The 16,747-nt window shown below is 46.3% G+C and overlaps 1 long non-coding RNA gene across 2 annotated transcripts; it reads left to right on the top strand.

The window, feature by feature from the left end:
• The first annotated feature begins 10,060 nt into the window (after window positions 1-10,060).
• On the top strand, window positions 10,061-12,278 carry LOC112579550. 2 transcript variants are annotated; one of them, XR_006545228.1, is made up of 4 exons: window positions 10,061-10,255; window positions 10,502-10,688; window positions 10,955-11,048; window positions 11,844-12,278. It is a non-coding gene; the product is annotated as an uncharacterized LOC112579550 (long non-coding RNA). The 2 variants fall into 2 exon arrangements; XR_006545227.1 differs by lacking the exon at window positions 10,061-10,255 and having other exon boundaries at window positions 10,414-10,688.
• The last annotated feature ends 4,469 nt before the right edge of the window (window positions 12,279-16,747 follow it).

The following is a 16,747-nucleotide window of genomic DNA, read 5'->3' as shown; positions in this document are numbered from 1 at the left end:
GGCACTGCATTCTCTGCTGATGAAAGAACACCAAAAACAACCCCGAGGCACAAAATTCACCAGCGAACTCAGGAAATCGGACCACCTGGTCCAGTCCGATTAGAGCAACAGTGGCCTGCTGCTGGCACCTCCACAGGCCGCCCAGACCCGAGGAGTCTGCTTGGTGCCCAGGTGTAAGTCACTCAAGCTATCCCATCCCGCCGTCAAAGCACAGGCAACGCAGCAGAGAAGCAGACTAGATCAAGATTTCTCAATACCAGATGTTGGCCTGTCTGCTGCCCGAAACAAATCATGAAAACAATGTTTGCTCTGAGATTATATTCTTCCTCTTTTTATGGAGTAAAAGAAAGACCCTTTTCTTTTGTAAACTGATGGTGACTGTAGATCAGGTTTAGATTTTTAATATTCTGACCTAAAAAAAATGTTAGTCTTCCAAATTTTAGAGGGGATAGTTTGCTATTTGTGAATCCATGTCTGGGAACCACCAGCAGAGAAGAGAGGTACCTCCCTACACATACATTTCCAAAACCCGGGAGCTTCATTCCAGACTCCTAGCGCCTCCAAAGGTCCTCTTCTCCATGGGTCAGATTAGGGTCTGCTGAGCAATTCCCCTTTTTCTGCAGTCATGATTATGCTGCCTCCCAGCAACAATGCTGCAATTCCCAGATGCCAAATTGCTGTGGAGTAACATTGAGACTATTGAGTTTCTGATTAACTTGAGTGGCCTCTTCATGACATTTACAACACGTAACAGATAGCTCTGAGCAAAGAGATCAATCTGAACAGATTTTACAGATGGCGAATCTCATCTATTGGCTTTAAGTGCTAGTTATCTTTCATTGAAGCAGTAGTAACTCTTCTCTGTTGCAGCTCTGTTTTAAGGTCCACCAATACATTCCCCATGGCTTTAAGAGCTTTGACCCCCCAAATCTCATACCACCTGGGAGTCATTCTCTGTATGCCTCCATAGTCTGAATATGCTGTGTTCTCTAGTGAGACGCCAGGGGTCCTACTTGCCAGAAGTACAACCAAAAGGTAAGACTCAAGACTTAAGGTCTTGGAGGAAGAAGCATGCACAAGGGTGACATAGCCCTTGAGCTAGACTGCCTCCATCTCTGTGCCCTTCACTTTTCTTCTCTCTTCCAGCTCATTTTGCCCTCTCCCTTTCTCATGTCCATTCTTACCCCCACTCCCATCAGTGCTTATTTGGGATATATTTTGCTTCTCTCCTTTGGATTTCCAATTTTAGATCATCTTTGCTCTACCCTCCACTTTTGCGGTCCCTTATTCCACCAGAGCTAATTTTGTGTATTTACCTACATGGAAATTTAACAAACTATTAGTTCAATTCAATAAATACCTGTTTCCTGAACTCTTTGATATGCTAGACATTCAGGATACAGAGATAAAAAGAGCCTCTTCTATGTCCTCAGGGAGCTCCAGAAAACAAGGGAAGAAGCTGTCTTCTACCTGGCTCTGACTCTAAAATTCTCTCCATTTTCTATCCCTCTTCTCACACACAAACCCAAGTCCCATAGGTAATTAACGAGATGAGTAATGGACTTTCACTTGCCTCTGGCAAGTTTGGAAAGAAGGTTTTTTAGCAAAAGTGGCTTTAAATGGTTCCAGTTGTTTTTGTTTTTCCCTTTGCGCCTTTAAAAGGCTCTGAAAACCTGGTAAATATAACTGAATCATCAGAATCTTTTTGAGGGGTGGACTGCACAGGTGGGGAAACTTGGAGGACTTGATAGGTAGATGTCGTCTTTTCTGGGTCTTCGCATTCCATGCAATATCTGAGTTTTCTCTTTCTGGGTCTATCTTTCACGTTATATGATACTCTTCCCCTCTCAAGATGGAAACAAACCAGGGAAAGCTATGAAAGGGGTAAGAGAGGGCACCTGCCACCACTCAGCCACAAGAGCAGGCTTGAATCAGCAAGAAGAGCCACCCCACCATGTCATGCTTCACCTGGAAATGCTGTTGCTGAATCTGTATCTTTCAGAAGAGGCTTTCCCCATTCATCAGAAACTCTCCCTGTACCTCCTCTGAAGGAATAACCCCAGCCCATCCACGTCACTCAACTTGCCTTAATGTCCTCACCCATGACCTCACCTAACTAACACAAGGGTCGACCATCTCCTAGACGCTCACCTTAGATTCTGGCCTGCCAAAGGAAAGCATTAACCATTCTATCTCCCAATTGCTCTCTGGCATATTTATTATTTTTCATCAATATAGTTATTAGATACAAACTCAAGGAGAATCGGATTCACAGCCCAAAGTTCTCCTGGACAGACAAAAAAAAAAAAAAGCCACCTCTGCCTTTTCTACCTTCTTTCTGCATTTGTTTTGCTAAACCCCACAATTCTACCACCACTAAAGAGTGGACTAGAGAAAAAACCAGGGCTGGGGTGGCAAAGAGTTTAGGAAGGATCTAGGAACTTCCCTGGTGGTCCAGTGGCTAAGATTTCACGCCCCCAACATAGGGGCCCTAGGTTCGATCCCTGGTCCTGGAACTAGATCCCACATGCTGTAGCTAAGATCCCACATGCCACAGCTAAAGATCTGACATGCCACAACTAAGACTCAGTGCTGCCAAACTGATTTTTTTTAAGAGATTAGGAAGAATCTAGAAAAGGAGTGATGGCTGTGCCTACCTTCTGTCAGAACTGAAATAAAGGGGGCAACACAATACCTGGGCACTGTTCAGAGGCACCCTCCTTGTAATTAGGTCAACCGTTCCCCCAGACAGTACATCCAGATGTTTCCATCAGGATCAAGGCACAATAGAGAAAGCCCACAGTAAGAATGTGTTTCAAGTGGAGCAGAGAAACCCTAACTCTCTTCCTCCTCCTCTCGCCTCCCATTTCTTCTCTTCCCCTCTCCAGTCCCAGATTTCTCTCCCTACACTGCTGGAGTTTTTGGAGGGGGTCTCAGAGGGGGTCTGACTTCCTTTCTTCATTTGACTCCTAACCCCAACACTCCTCACACTCAAGCCCTTTCACAACTCTGTCTTCTGGGCTGCCCACCAAAAGTCTAGAAGTGCAGGCCTTATCTCTATTATGTTAGACCTCCAAGAAGAGAGACAGAAAAGGCAGCTGGCAGGGGTTAGAGCTCCTTGCACTCCATGGCCCCTTCCACATTCCCCAAGCAGACTGAGAACTGGACACAGTGAATCCTGACTAGGTTCCGGCCTACTTGTGTAAAAGCAAACACCTTCTCCAAGCAGAGAGGGTTGATCTGAAATGCACAGTGTAAACAAACAGTTCTTCTGCGGCTTACAGCGCTCTAAAAACACAATGCACTCTGCGTGTTAGCTGAACTGCTTTTGGTGGATCCAAGAACTTGGTTATCACCTTTTCCTAGACTGTCTAATCCGCTTTTTCTAGTTTAACTTCTTTCCATGCTTCTCTCTCCTCTTATCTGTTTTCTACCCCTACCCCCCTCCTCCCATCTGAAGCTCTTCCCGCCTCGGGAGAGCTGGGAGAGCCCAGGAAGTGAAGATAGCAGATGGTTCAGAACTTTCCCAATCCCTAAACCTCAGAACCTCAGGTGCCCACACACCACGTGGCCCCACAGAAGGTGCAGCGAAGAGACGGTCCCTAGTACTTCCTACCATTGCATGGTTCTACCTAACTGGATGCGTCCCTGCTTACCCACAGGAAAACCAGTCACATCACACAGAGCCCTCATCAGAAGACCATCACTGGTAAGTTCTTCCAGTACTTTCCTAAACAACTCTGGAGGTCAACCAGGTCTGTTACAGCAGCCAAACATAGGCACCTTAGACTCCAGCCTGCTGAAGACCGCCATGACCCTGCCTTCCCCTTAGCTTTCTCCACCCCGCCACCACAAAACCAGAAGCTTATCAAGTGTTATCTAGTCCATCAGATGTTGCTGTATTATCAGTGTTTCCATTTACAGTTCTGAACTTGAAAAATTTTTCAACCGTCCCTCAATGAAGTCTCTTTCCTCGCAATCTCTCCTTTCTAGCCACTTAACCTCATCTAACCCAATAACTGGGGAGGAACCAGAGGATGGAAGAAAAAGAGTTGGAAACTCTGGAGAACCAGAGAAAACGTGAGGATGAAAGAAAAGCAGAAAGTGTCTACTTTCTAGAGCATTCCAAGGGAACAACAGTCAGAGATGTGAGTCCTCTTGTTTGCTCATCCTCCCTTAAAAGGTAACTTGTATCTAGGAACATGATACAGTTCTTTAGCAAATTACCCCAAACTACCACACAACTCTCATTCTATCAAGACTTGGTGACTTGGTGAGAAACTGTTTGGGCCTAGAAGTTTCTGCCCCACAATTCTGTAATAATGGGACCAAGTGGCCTTCGGGTAGGGCCTAGCATTCTTCCCCTTGGGACTCTGGCCACCAGCCAGGACATACTCAGGCTACTTCAAGATGTATGCCATTATCCAGCTTTCTTCTCTCCCCACCCAGGAAGCTTCTATTGAAGCACATTTGGCCCAAACAAGGTTTAGTCCCCAACCTTTCACTGAAGCCTCCTCTCAGGCTGACTGACTAGCACGCATCAGTCACCTCAGACACACAGTATCTTCAGTTACCTTGGAGTCAATCAACAGAGCTTGTTTGGGCTCTGCTACTGACATCCCTCATCTGTTTCCCAGCCACATACCCACAAGCCTGCCAATGTCCAAGGAGACTGCTGAACAGACCACTAGACTCCAGAGCTCACCCAAGGTGGCCTCTGCACTTGCCCACACCCTTCTCCTTCAGGCCCATCTGCTCATTATTTTAGAAGTTGCACAAATTCATTCTTTTAGATATTGAGTACGTTCATATTTTCTTTGAGGTTTAGTTTCTATTATTAGGCTCCAAACCTGTCTTCTCTGTGAAGAAATGACTCTTCTTTTAGGAAAAATTACTAAAAAAAAAAAAAAAGAAAAGAAAAATTACTTTGAGAGAATTTGTATTTTCAGTATTAATTTTGTAAAAGTATAAAGACTGGATTCTGTAACCATTGGGAGGATGGCCATGTGGGGACAGGAAATGCAGTTCTTAGGAATTTCCAAAAAGGGAACAAAGAGGAAAATGTGAGTTCGGGGCAGCATTTTCCTTCTTTGGCCAATGACCTGACAACTCTGCTCTGTCTATCACAGTTACAGCTTGACTCCCTTCCCACTCCAAGAAAAACCCCTACACAGGTTAGAAGTAGAAGATAACAGGGACTTGCATCCCAACTAGTCAAGGTTCCTCTGTCCATGGGAATTCTCCAGACAAGAATACTGGAGTGGGTTGCCATGCCCTCCTCCAGGGGATCTTTCCAAGCCAGAAATTGAACCCAGGTATCCTGCATGGCAAGCAGATTCTTTACCATCTGAGCCACCAGGGAAGCCCCCAACAAAGAGAAATCTAGGTTAAATCACAGGATTCCAAAAAACAGAGGGGCTGCCCAGAGGTTGGAGGAGACAGGAACTAAAAACCTATAAAGATGAGCTTTATGGGCAGACTAGGCTAGGCTCACTCCACTTGAGAAGGGCCAAGGAGACACTGTAGTGGAGGAGACAGCCCCAGGGTCTGGGAAGAATCCATTTTCCACCAGATCAAAATGAGAACAAGTTTGGAATCCAATCCAAAGAGCTAACAGCAAGTTTAGGATCACAGCAGGTTCCAAACCAGCCAAAAGATCTCTTGGCCCCTGTATTTCACATTTTCTTATTTTTGTTCTTAAACTTTTAATTTCCCTGTAAAAGTTCCTTTTGAAAAATTTCAGTCTTGTCATAGGCTGCTATGGTGAAAAGGCTCTGCTTACTTCCATGGCAGGAATAGCGCTCTCTGTCTCCTCTGTCCTACGCTTCTCATCAGAGGGGCTTTGGAGAAGGAAAGGAGAACTGACCAGAGAAGGACAACAGTAAGAAAATGCTTTCCAAGGATGAGAAACTTTTATTTCCTTTCAATCTGATATTATTTCCTTCCATTCTCACATAGAAAAAACAATTCACCCAAAACATTATTCCTGAATCTTAGAAGCATCAAGTTCCAATTATGCCACACGGAGAACAAAGAATTGAAGGAGACCCATCTCAATTTCTTGTGGCCAAAAAGAAGACTTAATGATGCCATAAAATGCCTCCCTGAGGAGCGACCCTGGGGTGTCGCCTTCGCTCTCTCTCAGTGTTCCCATCTGAGGCTCACTACCACTTGTACTGCTCCTCTCTCAACACATCTCCTCTCCTTTCCCAACCACATTTTTTCAGTAGATTGAGGGGGTAAAACTTCACAACTCCCTCCAGCCTCCTAACTCCACGTTGTATCCCCAATTCTACCTTTTCCTGAATTTGCCCATATGGCAAGGGAAAAGGGCGGCCAGTGTGGCTTGTCTCTCAGAAATGCTCTTCCTTCATGGTTTGGCAGCCAGCACAAACCACTGTCTTACGTCACTCCCTCACAAGCTGAGGAACCATTCTTTAACAAATAGAGGCACCCAACTCAAATTCAGCTCAGAAAGTACTGTGGTTGGAGTAGACGGCTCTAAATTCTGGATTAAGAAGGAAGATATCCCTTGAGGATTAGCGTAATCACTAAATTGGAGAAGAGAAAAGAGATGTAGAGAATCTGGTACTGCCTCAGCGTACCTGTCTTTCCACCTCTGAGGAGGGTTATCATCTAGGCTCAGTCTCTCCACAGCCCTGTCTCTCCTGTTTTTCAATCCCTTCCCTCATCCCTGCTCCTCATTTTACTGTAAGTATATGAGTGACAACAGGCTGAGGAGGCTGAGAAGGCTGAGAAGTCAAGTCTCACAGATAAGACAGATGCAGGATATGGCCCAGGACAGCCAGAGGAAAGCCAGTGATTCATTCATTTGGGTGCCCACCTGCCCTCTTCCCACAGGCTGTTTCTCCCTTCAGAATAAGTTCTCACTGCCTACCTGACTTCCCCTCCTGATTCTCAGCCTCTTTATTGACCACCAGATTCCATTATAAGAGGGAAGCCCTTGGGCATGGCATGTAAGATCAGGGGATAAGTAGCTCCTGGCTGGTCAACCATCTCCCTTCTTCTTGGACATTTTCCTTATCTTGATTCCCCAAGACAAGGCCACAGCAAAGAAAGGCATTCGTCTTCCCACATAAAAATCCAGTTTCCACTGTACACATACTTCCCACACATTGAGAGGATTTAGCTGAGGGTGCTGAGGGTGAATAGTGGAAGCCACTTTCTAAATCCCCAGAAAACCCTCAACCCATTCTAAACATCGTTGGCATTTTATTAGGACTATCTCAGGAGGAAGAACAAAAAGAGACCTCCTTAGATGACCCGAAGAAGAATCAGTTTAATGGGATTCTCTTCGATTTCTCTAGCACATTTGTTTGCCTCTTTCACTTCTGTTTATTTCCTCTTCTCTATCACCAACTCAATCGTGATCTTCTCTGGCCTACATGGTTTCTGTCTGCGGAAGGAGTGAGTACCTTCCTTTACTATCAACAGTTGGCTTCAGGGCCCTGTTCAGTAGCTGTATCATCCTTGCGCAGGCCGTACTTCCTTCCCAGCCTCTTGTCTGAGTCCTGCTCAGTTTCTCAGAAGTATTTCTAGTCGCTGTGGGCAAACCATCCAAGATCATCAAAAACTAGCCTTCACTGATAGCCAAATGCCCACCATGCCCCCTCCCCCACCACAGTACTCCGTTACATTCTCCATCCCAGGGCCGACAGCTCCTCTTGTGATACTATTATCACTTGCCTTAGCGCCCCAACTGCAATGCCACTGTCTTGCCACATCCCACGGCTGCTGCAAAGCAGCTCATTTCACTCCTATTCAACTGCTTATTTAGCCCTTGATCCACGGATGTGAAAAATCAGAGCATCTTCCAGAAGCTGATTGCCTAGATTTGGTTCTCCAACTACCCATTGCCTATCTCATTTGTCCCACCCATATCTGAAACCCATGATAAGATCATCAGGAGCTGCCTGTGAGCATCAGCAAGATTCTAAAGGGTTTATGTAAAAAGGGTCTAACTTTAGTAAATGTGAGGCTTTCTGGACTCTTGAGATACTGAGAATGCTATAAATTTTCTTTGTAAATTAATAGAAACTTCTTCCGTGGAAACAGAAGTAGAAAAGACTTTGGAGACTTGGCAACTAAGTTATTTAACCAGCTTATTTAAGGGCTAGCTCTTGGCTCTCTGAGTCTGACGTTGGCACCTCTTGTCACTGGCCTCCATCTTGCCTCGGTTCTTCTCATCCTTGTCCTTGTCCTCTTCTCTATCTTGTTTCCCTCTGGCCGACCTTATCTCCATCCTACTACCCTTTTTCTCCCAGGCACAATAGGCCAGAGCCCCTTAGCTTGGGGAGGCTAGTCCACATGGCTTTGCACGTCCACTGTGGGCCTATGGGTTCCCCATCCTTCAACAGATCCATATTAAGGGTAATCTGGGAACTCAGAAGGACTCTCCATTGTTCCTTCAACATCACCTTCTCTTAGTTACCTCAGCACTGCCAACTCTGCACCTCCCAACAAATACCTCTGATTCAATAACTTGATAAAGGGGAACACAGAAACTAGTGAGGATAGGAAAGACCAAGGGAAATGGAGTAAAACTTGGGGGTTCTTTTCTCTGTTCAGAAACGTCATGAGCTGTACTATGTACTCCCCAGAATATTCAGGAGCCTCCAATGATATATATCTTCCCTGTCAAAGAGAAAATGGTTTCAGGGTCTGTTGGGGGAGTCTTTCTCTCTCAGCCCTTAAAAGACCAGTGATCCCTGAGAAAGTTAACACTTGTGACAATGACTGATGGGAATTTCCAATGGAGTCTTGAATCTAACCATTCCCTCTTCCCAAGAGAGACAAGGCGGCGGGCGCCTCCCCAAGACCCCACCCCAGCAACCATGACAACCTACCTAGTGCTTGCCCATACCAAGTCCCAATCCCCTTCTCACCTGTACCTCCCTCTTTCGCTTTATTTCTAACAGGTACCATTTAAGATACGTTTGGGAAGGACCATTAAATAATCTCTCTTCATGCCCACTTCCCATCCTTTGGGCTCCCAGCTCTACCACATCCAACAGCCTTACTCTTTATAATTCAATCCTCCCTTATCTTCCAAGAGGGGAGGCTCCAGCAGTTCCCATAATTACAGTGTGCACAAGAGGGCATGGCCTATTTTCCTGGTTCTATCTTTTACTTCTCCACTCAGTTCCTATTCCATTTTGACTATGAGATCTAACAGCCCGTCTCCCAGCCCCCAGGAGGTGTAGTAATAATAGCTAGCACTTACTGAGTGACAACTATGTGCCAGGCATGTATCTGCTCAGCTTTTCTGGGAGCTGGGAGTCCCTACAGTAGTCTCCCTTTTGTCCTACTTTCCATCTCAATTCTCTGTCCCAACTCTCTTCATCTCTGACACCCTCTTCTAAAAAAATTGTATGGTGATCCACTGCCGCTCTTTCAGAGGCCACATCTTCCCTGGCTCACCCTTACAAGATGGACCACTCCATGTCTGGGCTCCAACTATTCCGATATACTCTAGAAGAATCTAAGTCCAGGCCTCCCCTTTCGCTATCCATGACAGCGCTTACTTAGAGGCCTTAGCAAAGAGACCGTTTCCATGGGTAAGACCACCACAACCCCTGTCCCACCTGCCTGCCAACCTCGTCCCTAGCCCCCGGACGTTTAGAGTCCCCAGAATTGGTCGCATCATTTCACCCAGGTCCCAGAACCTATCCAGGTCCCAGGAAAACATACAAGCTAAAAAAGCTGCAGTAAACACCTTAAACTCTGGCCTTCTGAGGACTACCTAAAGGCAGACTGGCCACCTTTCCACCCTCCAGCCCACTTGCTTTCCCACCAGCTTCTTAATAAATCAGGCCCCCGCCCCATTTATAAGTGTGATCCCCCAAATGCATGTCTCCTTTGAAGGAGAACATTTCCTTTCGCCCTTTACTAGGAAGTCGCGGGATTTCAGGTATGAACAATGGCCGACCAGATATGGCCAAAACCGTTACCCCAGGATCTCGCGATGAGAGCACTGGCTGTTAACGGCCACAGCACTTTCAAGAGTCATCATTCATTGGGCTGCCGACCTGTCAGTCACTTCTGCTGGGCCAATGAGTAGCATTGCCTCACAAGAAACAGCGGTTGGAGGGCAGGCCAGTGGTTCCCTAACTTTCTGATCCCGGAGGTGGCCCTGCTGTTCTCGTCTGCAACTTGCAACTGTTCATGCCTGTGCATCATAGGCAGATGGGCAGCAGGAGGGAGGATCATTGAGTCAGCCTAGACCCACGCACAGGTTAAGCAATTTGGAGGGGGAAGGGACAAAAGGAAAAGGTTTAGCGCCAACTAAACGTTGGAGTTTCTTAACAGTAATAGCGTTGGGAAGGCTGCGTTGGTTCAATCTGCCCCAACCCTGCTGGTTCCCTTACTGTGTGAACCTCTGCTGGTCTCTTCCTTGTCCTGGGCCTCAGTTGCTTTTTCATAAGGAGGGGATTGATCCTTCAAGATCTCTCATGCTTCTTATTTTTTGATATTTCAAAAGACGAGGAGAGAACCCAGCTTAACCACGGTCCCGTTAATTGTGAAGGGGAAGGCAGTAGGTCAGAGGTGAAGAAAGATCTAGAACCAAGAGGATGTTCAAAAGGAATGAAAGAGTGATGCCCTCTAGCCTGAGGGAGAGTTTGAGGAGGGGGATAGCTTGCCAGAGGACCTGAGTGTGGAATCAAAAGGTAGAAAAAGCATTTTGGCCAGTGTCTATAACAGGGTTGGGGTGGGGAAGGGAGCACGGTGGAGCTTAAAGAATCTCCTCTCACCCATTTATGGGTCGGGTTTTTTTGTTTGTTTTTCTGGAGTTTCCTACAAAAAGGTTCTTTTTTGGCGGGTGGGGGGAAGTTATTTTGAAGTTTGGCGAAGTTGAGCAAGGATCTGTTCCCACGGTATAAGTGAACTCCCTTCATTTACTGTCTTCTGTTTTCTCAACCAACACCACCTGCAGAAGCTGACAATGACCCTTGGGCTTTTCCAGTGGTTACCACAACACCATTTCCTGCCGCCTGGAGGGAAGACAGAGTAATTGTTGGCAGCAAGAGGTGCGTGTGGGTAAGGAAAAGGGAACTCTTTCCCCTCTTCCCAGCCCTCCTCCTCTCTTTTTCTCTCCCTCATATCCTTCTGCCCAGCCCTTTCCTCCTCCCACCTGCTGACTCCAGCCAGGGTCACACCAATTTTCATTTTTCACTGCGTCCCCAGAAATTCAGGGGGCCTGAAGGCATGCTCAGGAAAGGCTGTTCCCTGGCACAACCTCTCCATTGTCTGTTCCGCTGAGAAGTAATCAGTTTCCAGAAAGTTTGAGAAATTGATTTTCAGCAAGAGGGCACCAAGCCATTTCTCTAGCCCATGGGGTATCTGCATATTTGACATTGGCCTTCCTAACATTGGCCTCCCCTTGGTGGTTCAGATGGTAAAGAATCTGCTGCAATGCAGGAGACCTGAGTTCAATCCCTGGGTCAGGAATATCCCCTGGAGAAGGGAATGGCTGGCTACCCACTCCAGTATTCTTGCCTGGAGAATTCCATAGAGGTGGCAGGCTACAGTCCATGGAGTCGCAAAGAGTTGAACAGGACTGATGGACTAACACTAACACTTCATGAGTTAGAGGTTGTCAGCCAAGGAGGTAATAATAACTTCATCCAAACCCAAATAATGTCTTGCTATTTAGCTTTTTACCAAGATTTCTACATCTCAAACCATCCACCTTCCACACAACTGGGTTTTTTTTCCCCTTTATGTCTCATATTTCTTGCTGTCACTCTGTTCTCCTCGCTGTCTCTTTTCCTGTGTCTTTCTCTCTGGTTTGATTTGTTTTTCCTGTTGTTTTCTGAGGCCAGAGTGGAACCTGGAGACGATGTGGGCATGCTGATTTTCAAAGGAAAAGATCTGAGCCTCCGCCTTAAGAGGCAGACTCACCCTCTCCAACCTAGCGGAGGTGAATGTTGCCCCCCAGCTCCTCAGACACCCGCTTGGTACTACTAGGCTTGTTCTCCAGGCTTACCAGAAGAGTACCCCTTACTCTAACCCAACATCCTCAATGATTATCACCCCTGCCTCCTACCTCCCATGTCCACCTCCATGGCAGGGCCCCCACAGAAGCAAAACATAGTCACCTTAGACTCTGGCATACTGAAGCCAGGCCCTGATCCTGTCAGCTCACCTTCCTGCCAACTTGTATTTAATAAAAATATCGTTAAATGGTATTCGTGTGTCTAAAGTACTGTTTAAGTATTTGTTGTTTCAAACTGTATCATTAAATTATATTCTTCTTTTCCCCATTGTATTTTTTTTAAGCTTTACAATATTGTATTGGTTTTGCCAAATATCAAAATGAATCCATTGTATTCTTTATGGGACCCAAATGTTAAAAGCTGAGAATGAGTAAAGTTGGAGAAAGTGTGACAATATACATTTCTCAATAGTGACCACAAAGCTTGCTACTCACAGGCAAGGTGTTTAAGAACACAAATGGTCCTAACCACGTCAGCCAAGAAAATGGTTTCCCTGAGCACCAGACACAGCTTTCAGCTAGTTGAAGGGCATTTCCACTACTCTATTAGGACGTTATGTAACAGCAATGTACAGGTCAGAAAGACCTTCTTGTTGTTTATAATAATAAATGGCCTAAAATAGTGACATTTGGTTTGGTCCTTCTAGTCAACTATTATGTAGCTGTTAAAAAAATACATTTGAAAACTTTCTTATGACAGACATAAAAAAGCATATTCTAAAACTATGTGCAAAATCTTCTAAACACCAAAAATTCCAGAAGAGGTTGGAATTCTGGATTTTTATTTTGTTACACATTTTTTTATTTTCTGTTATAAAATGAGCATGTATTATAGACAAAAAAAAAAATCCAAATTGTAAAACTAGTTGGTTCTTCCCTGTTGTAAATGAAGAAGGAACTGGAATGAACTGATTAAGTGGTCCCTGACATGACAACCTGGCAGCTGGAGGTGAAAGCTTTAATGGGAGTCAGGATGCCACAGACTTGCAAACTGTCGGGAAGATACAGACAGATTCAGATCTGGTGGAGGACAAAACAACGTATATTCCACTTCATCTTCACTCACTCTTGCTTTCTTATGCCTTCTCTGTGCTATAATGACAAGCATTCCATACTGAAGGGCAAAAAAACCTGAGTTCAAATCCTGACCCTGGCCCCTGCTAGGTGGGTATCAAGCATTCAATCCTGCAGAACCTTAGCTAGATGATCATGTGATGAACCTTAGCCAGATGAGCAAAGGCCCTCACCTCAGGGCCCTTGCACTTGCTTTTCCAAAACTCTTTCTGGAATGCCGTGCTCCCAGATGTTCCTGTGGTTTGTTCCCTCCTACATTTAGGTCTGGATGCAAATGGCAACTCCTCAAAGAGTTCCTCACTCTAGTAACGTAAGATTCTTTTCAATTTTATTTTCTCTGAGCATTGATCCCTAACTAAAATAATCTTCTGCTTTGCTTAATTGCTTATTGTCTCTTAGAAATTAAATTCTTAGGGAGCAGGAATCTAGTCTTGAGCTCTGTATCCCCAGTGCCTAAAACACAGCCTGTGGCTAATTAAATAAGTCAGGCGCCCAGGTGATACAATTTCACCATGTTTTCTCATTTAATCTTCCTAAGACTCGTGTAGTTTTCCTAAGAGGGAAAGGTTAAGCACAGAGAGGTGAAGTACATTGAGTAAGTGGCAGAGCCAGAATTAGAACTAATTCCAGAATACTTTCCACTTCGCTACCCTTCCCTCCCATGCAGCCGGCGTGGGGCCTGTTTGGGAGAGAGAGGGCTGGGACAGTTCAAGGGCAGCGAACATCAAGAGCCAAGTCTCTGAGCCCAGAAAGTTCAAAATAGTAAAAAGACTGAATTGCATATGGACATAGGAAGCCGTGGGAGTGAAGGACGGAAAGAGCCGGAGGGGCTTGGTTGCAATTCCGGAACTTGAGAGCGTTTTATGGGTATCTAAGCAGCACACAGTCCCTTTTATTCACCCCATGAAGAGAAATGGAACACCTCCTGTGGGCTTTAAGCGATTCAGCACGTAGCTGGAATGGGTAGTCCCTGTCCTTAATTGAACACCTACTGTGCGCTCTGCACAGCTCAGGGCCCATCTAGACTGGGAGTCTTGTCCTTGTCCTCCCGTATCTGGGGTACTGCAACTGGGATGTCTGGTTAGCAGGGGTTACCTGCCCTGAGCAGAGACAGATGGGAGTTTTCAGTCATCATTAAGGTTTATTGACCAGCGCGGCTGGAATTTCCCAGAGAGAGGAATTAATCTCGCTACCGACTGAGAGCAGACACCCTGCTGGGAGTAGTTACATAAATTCTGTTGCTCAAATTAATTAGGATTGTGATTCATTTGTTTAATGAGGAAGAATCTGATGGTGGCAAGAGGCAAGCCGGCGGGCCTTTCAGAACCCAGCCAATTCCAGGTGACGCTGCGGCAGGTGGAACGGCTGGCCGGGTCGGAACCAGGCCCTGACGTGGGCGGAAGGACCGGACCAATCAGTAAGACGAATAAACTGAGGCAGGCAGAGACAGCCAATCAGAATACACTGCTCGTTGAGAGGCGGGTGTGAGGCTCGCCGGCTCCCAGACCTTTCTGCCTGTTAGGCCTGCAAGCGGGGAAGGGCGTCTCAGCTTCATCCCCGGTATTCCATCCTCCTCTTTTTTCAAAGCGACGGAGAAAAATGCCAACAGCTGAAATCGCATCCATTTCCTCACGTCCTCCCAAAAGCCAGATTATTTTGTTCACAGAAGGAAGGATTCTTTCAATAAAGATCTATTGCTTAAAGCATATAGAAACACTTGTCTCTTACTTCCACCTCTATTTATAAAGAGAGCCCTCCTCTTTACCCAGAATGTCCCTGTTTACCAAACCCTGTCAGTGTCCTTCACTGTGAGTCCCTCCTATAATGGTAACTGACCAGAACGGCGCAACCTAGGTAAACCGTGAGTCTGGCAGCACCAGACTTTTCATGAAGCAGAAACATTGTCAAAAGCATGCGCCTGACTGCCCCAGGGGCTTCATTCTCTTCCCAAAAGAGGCGGAGAAGCTTCGCCTGGAACTTGGTCAGTTACTCTGCACTCAGAGAATGGGTAGCCATGAAGGGGCACCGAGCTGGGAACCGAAAGTCTAAAAACAGGTGACCTAGGACAAGTCTGGTCCGTCTCTGAGCTTCACTTTCCTTCTCCTTGAAAGGCGGCTGCTTTCTGCTCTGAAAAGAATGGAGCTTCGGTTCCGGCACCCTACAGAGCGTCCCCCCTCCAGCAGTTAGAGGTCATTTTGACATCGAAGTCAGATCTTGGCACTTCTAATGTTTTAAAACCCTCCAAAGGCTTTCCAACACATTGGGAAAATTTTTTTAATATGAAAAAATGTAAACTGACATTTATTCCACAGCTAAGGAGGCCCACAAGATCCAGCCCCTGCCTTCCTCTCTGACCTCAACCTCTGCAGCACCCGCTCCCTCACCACATCAGCCTTTCTTTTAGAATACAAAAAGCCCACTCTCTCCATCAGGCCTCTGCACTGGCTGAGCCTTTTCCCTGGAAGGTTCTTCCCCAGCTCTTTGTATGGGCAGAAACTTACCATTTCTTTCCCTGCGTGAATGTCACCTTCTTGGAGATACCTTCCCTCAGTGTGCAGTCTAAGGTAATTCAGGCTCAGGAATTCCCCGGCAGTTCAGTGGGTAGAGCTCTGCACTTCCACTGCAGGGGCCATGGATTTGATCCCTGGTCAGGGAACTAAGATCCTACAAACCAAAAACAAAACAAACAAAACAAAGTAACTCGGGCTTTATCCATTCAGTTCAGTTCAGTTCAGTCGCTCAGTCGTGTCCGACTCTTTGTGACCCCATGAACTGCAGCACGCCAGACCTCCCTGTCCATCACCAACTCCCAGAGACCACCCAAACCCATGTCCATTGAGTCAGTGATGCCATCCAACCATCTCATCCTCTGTTGTCCCCTTCTCCTGCCCTCAATCTTTCCCAGCATCAGGGTCTTTTCAAACGAGTCAGCTCTTCACATCAGGTGGCCAAAGTATTGGAGTTTCAGCTTCAGCGTCAGTCCTTCCAATGAACACCCAGGACTGATCTCCTTTAGGATGGACTGGTTGGATCTCCTTGAAGTTCAAGGGACTCTCAAGAGTCTTCTCCAACACCACAACTCAAAAGCATCAATTCTTCGGTGCTCAAGGCAATGGCACCCCACTCCAGTACTCTTGCCTGGAAAATCCCATGGACAGAGGAGCCTGGTAGGCTGCAGTCCATGAGGTCGTGAAGAGTCGGACACGACTGAGCAACTTCACTTTCACTTTTCACTTTCATGCATTGGAGAGGGAAATGGCAACCCACTCCAGTGTTCTTGCCTGGAGAATCCCAGGGACGGGGGAGCCTGGTGGGCTGCCGTCTATGGGGTCGCACAGAGTTGGACACAACTGAAGCGACTTAGCAGCAGCAGCAGCTTTCTTTATAGTCCAACTCTCACATCCATACATGACCACTGGAAAAACCATAGCCTTGACTAGATGGACCTTTGTTGGCCAAGTCACATCTCTGCTTTTCAATATGCTGTCTAGGTTGGTCATAACTTTCCTTCCAAGGAGTAAGCATCTTTTAATTTCATGGCTGCAGTCACCATCTGTAGTGATTTTGGAGCCCAGAAAAATAAAGAAAGCCACCGTTTCCCCATCTATTTGCCATGAAGTGATGAGACCGGAAGCCATGATCTTAGTTTTCTGAATG

The sequence above is a fragment of the Bubalus bubalis genome, chromosome 16 (assembly GCF_019923935.1).
Source record: "Bubalus bubalis isolate 160015118507 breed Murrah chromosome 16, NDDB_SH_1, whole genome shotgun sequence".
NCBI classification, from domain to species: domain Eukaryota; kingdom Metazoa; phylum Chordata; class Mammalia; order Artiodactyla; family Bovidae; genus Bubalus; species Bubalus bubalis.
Note: the sequence above shows the minus strand (reverse complement) of the source record. Positions and strands in the feature narration are given on the sequence as shown.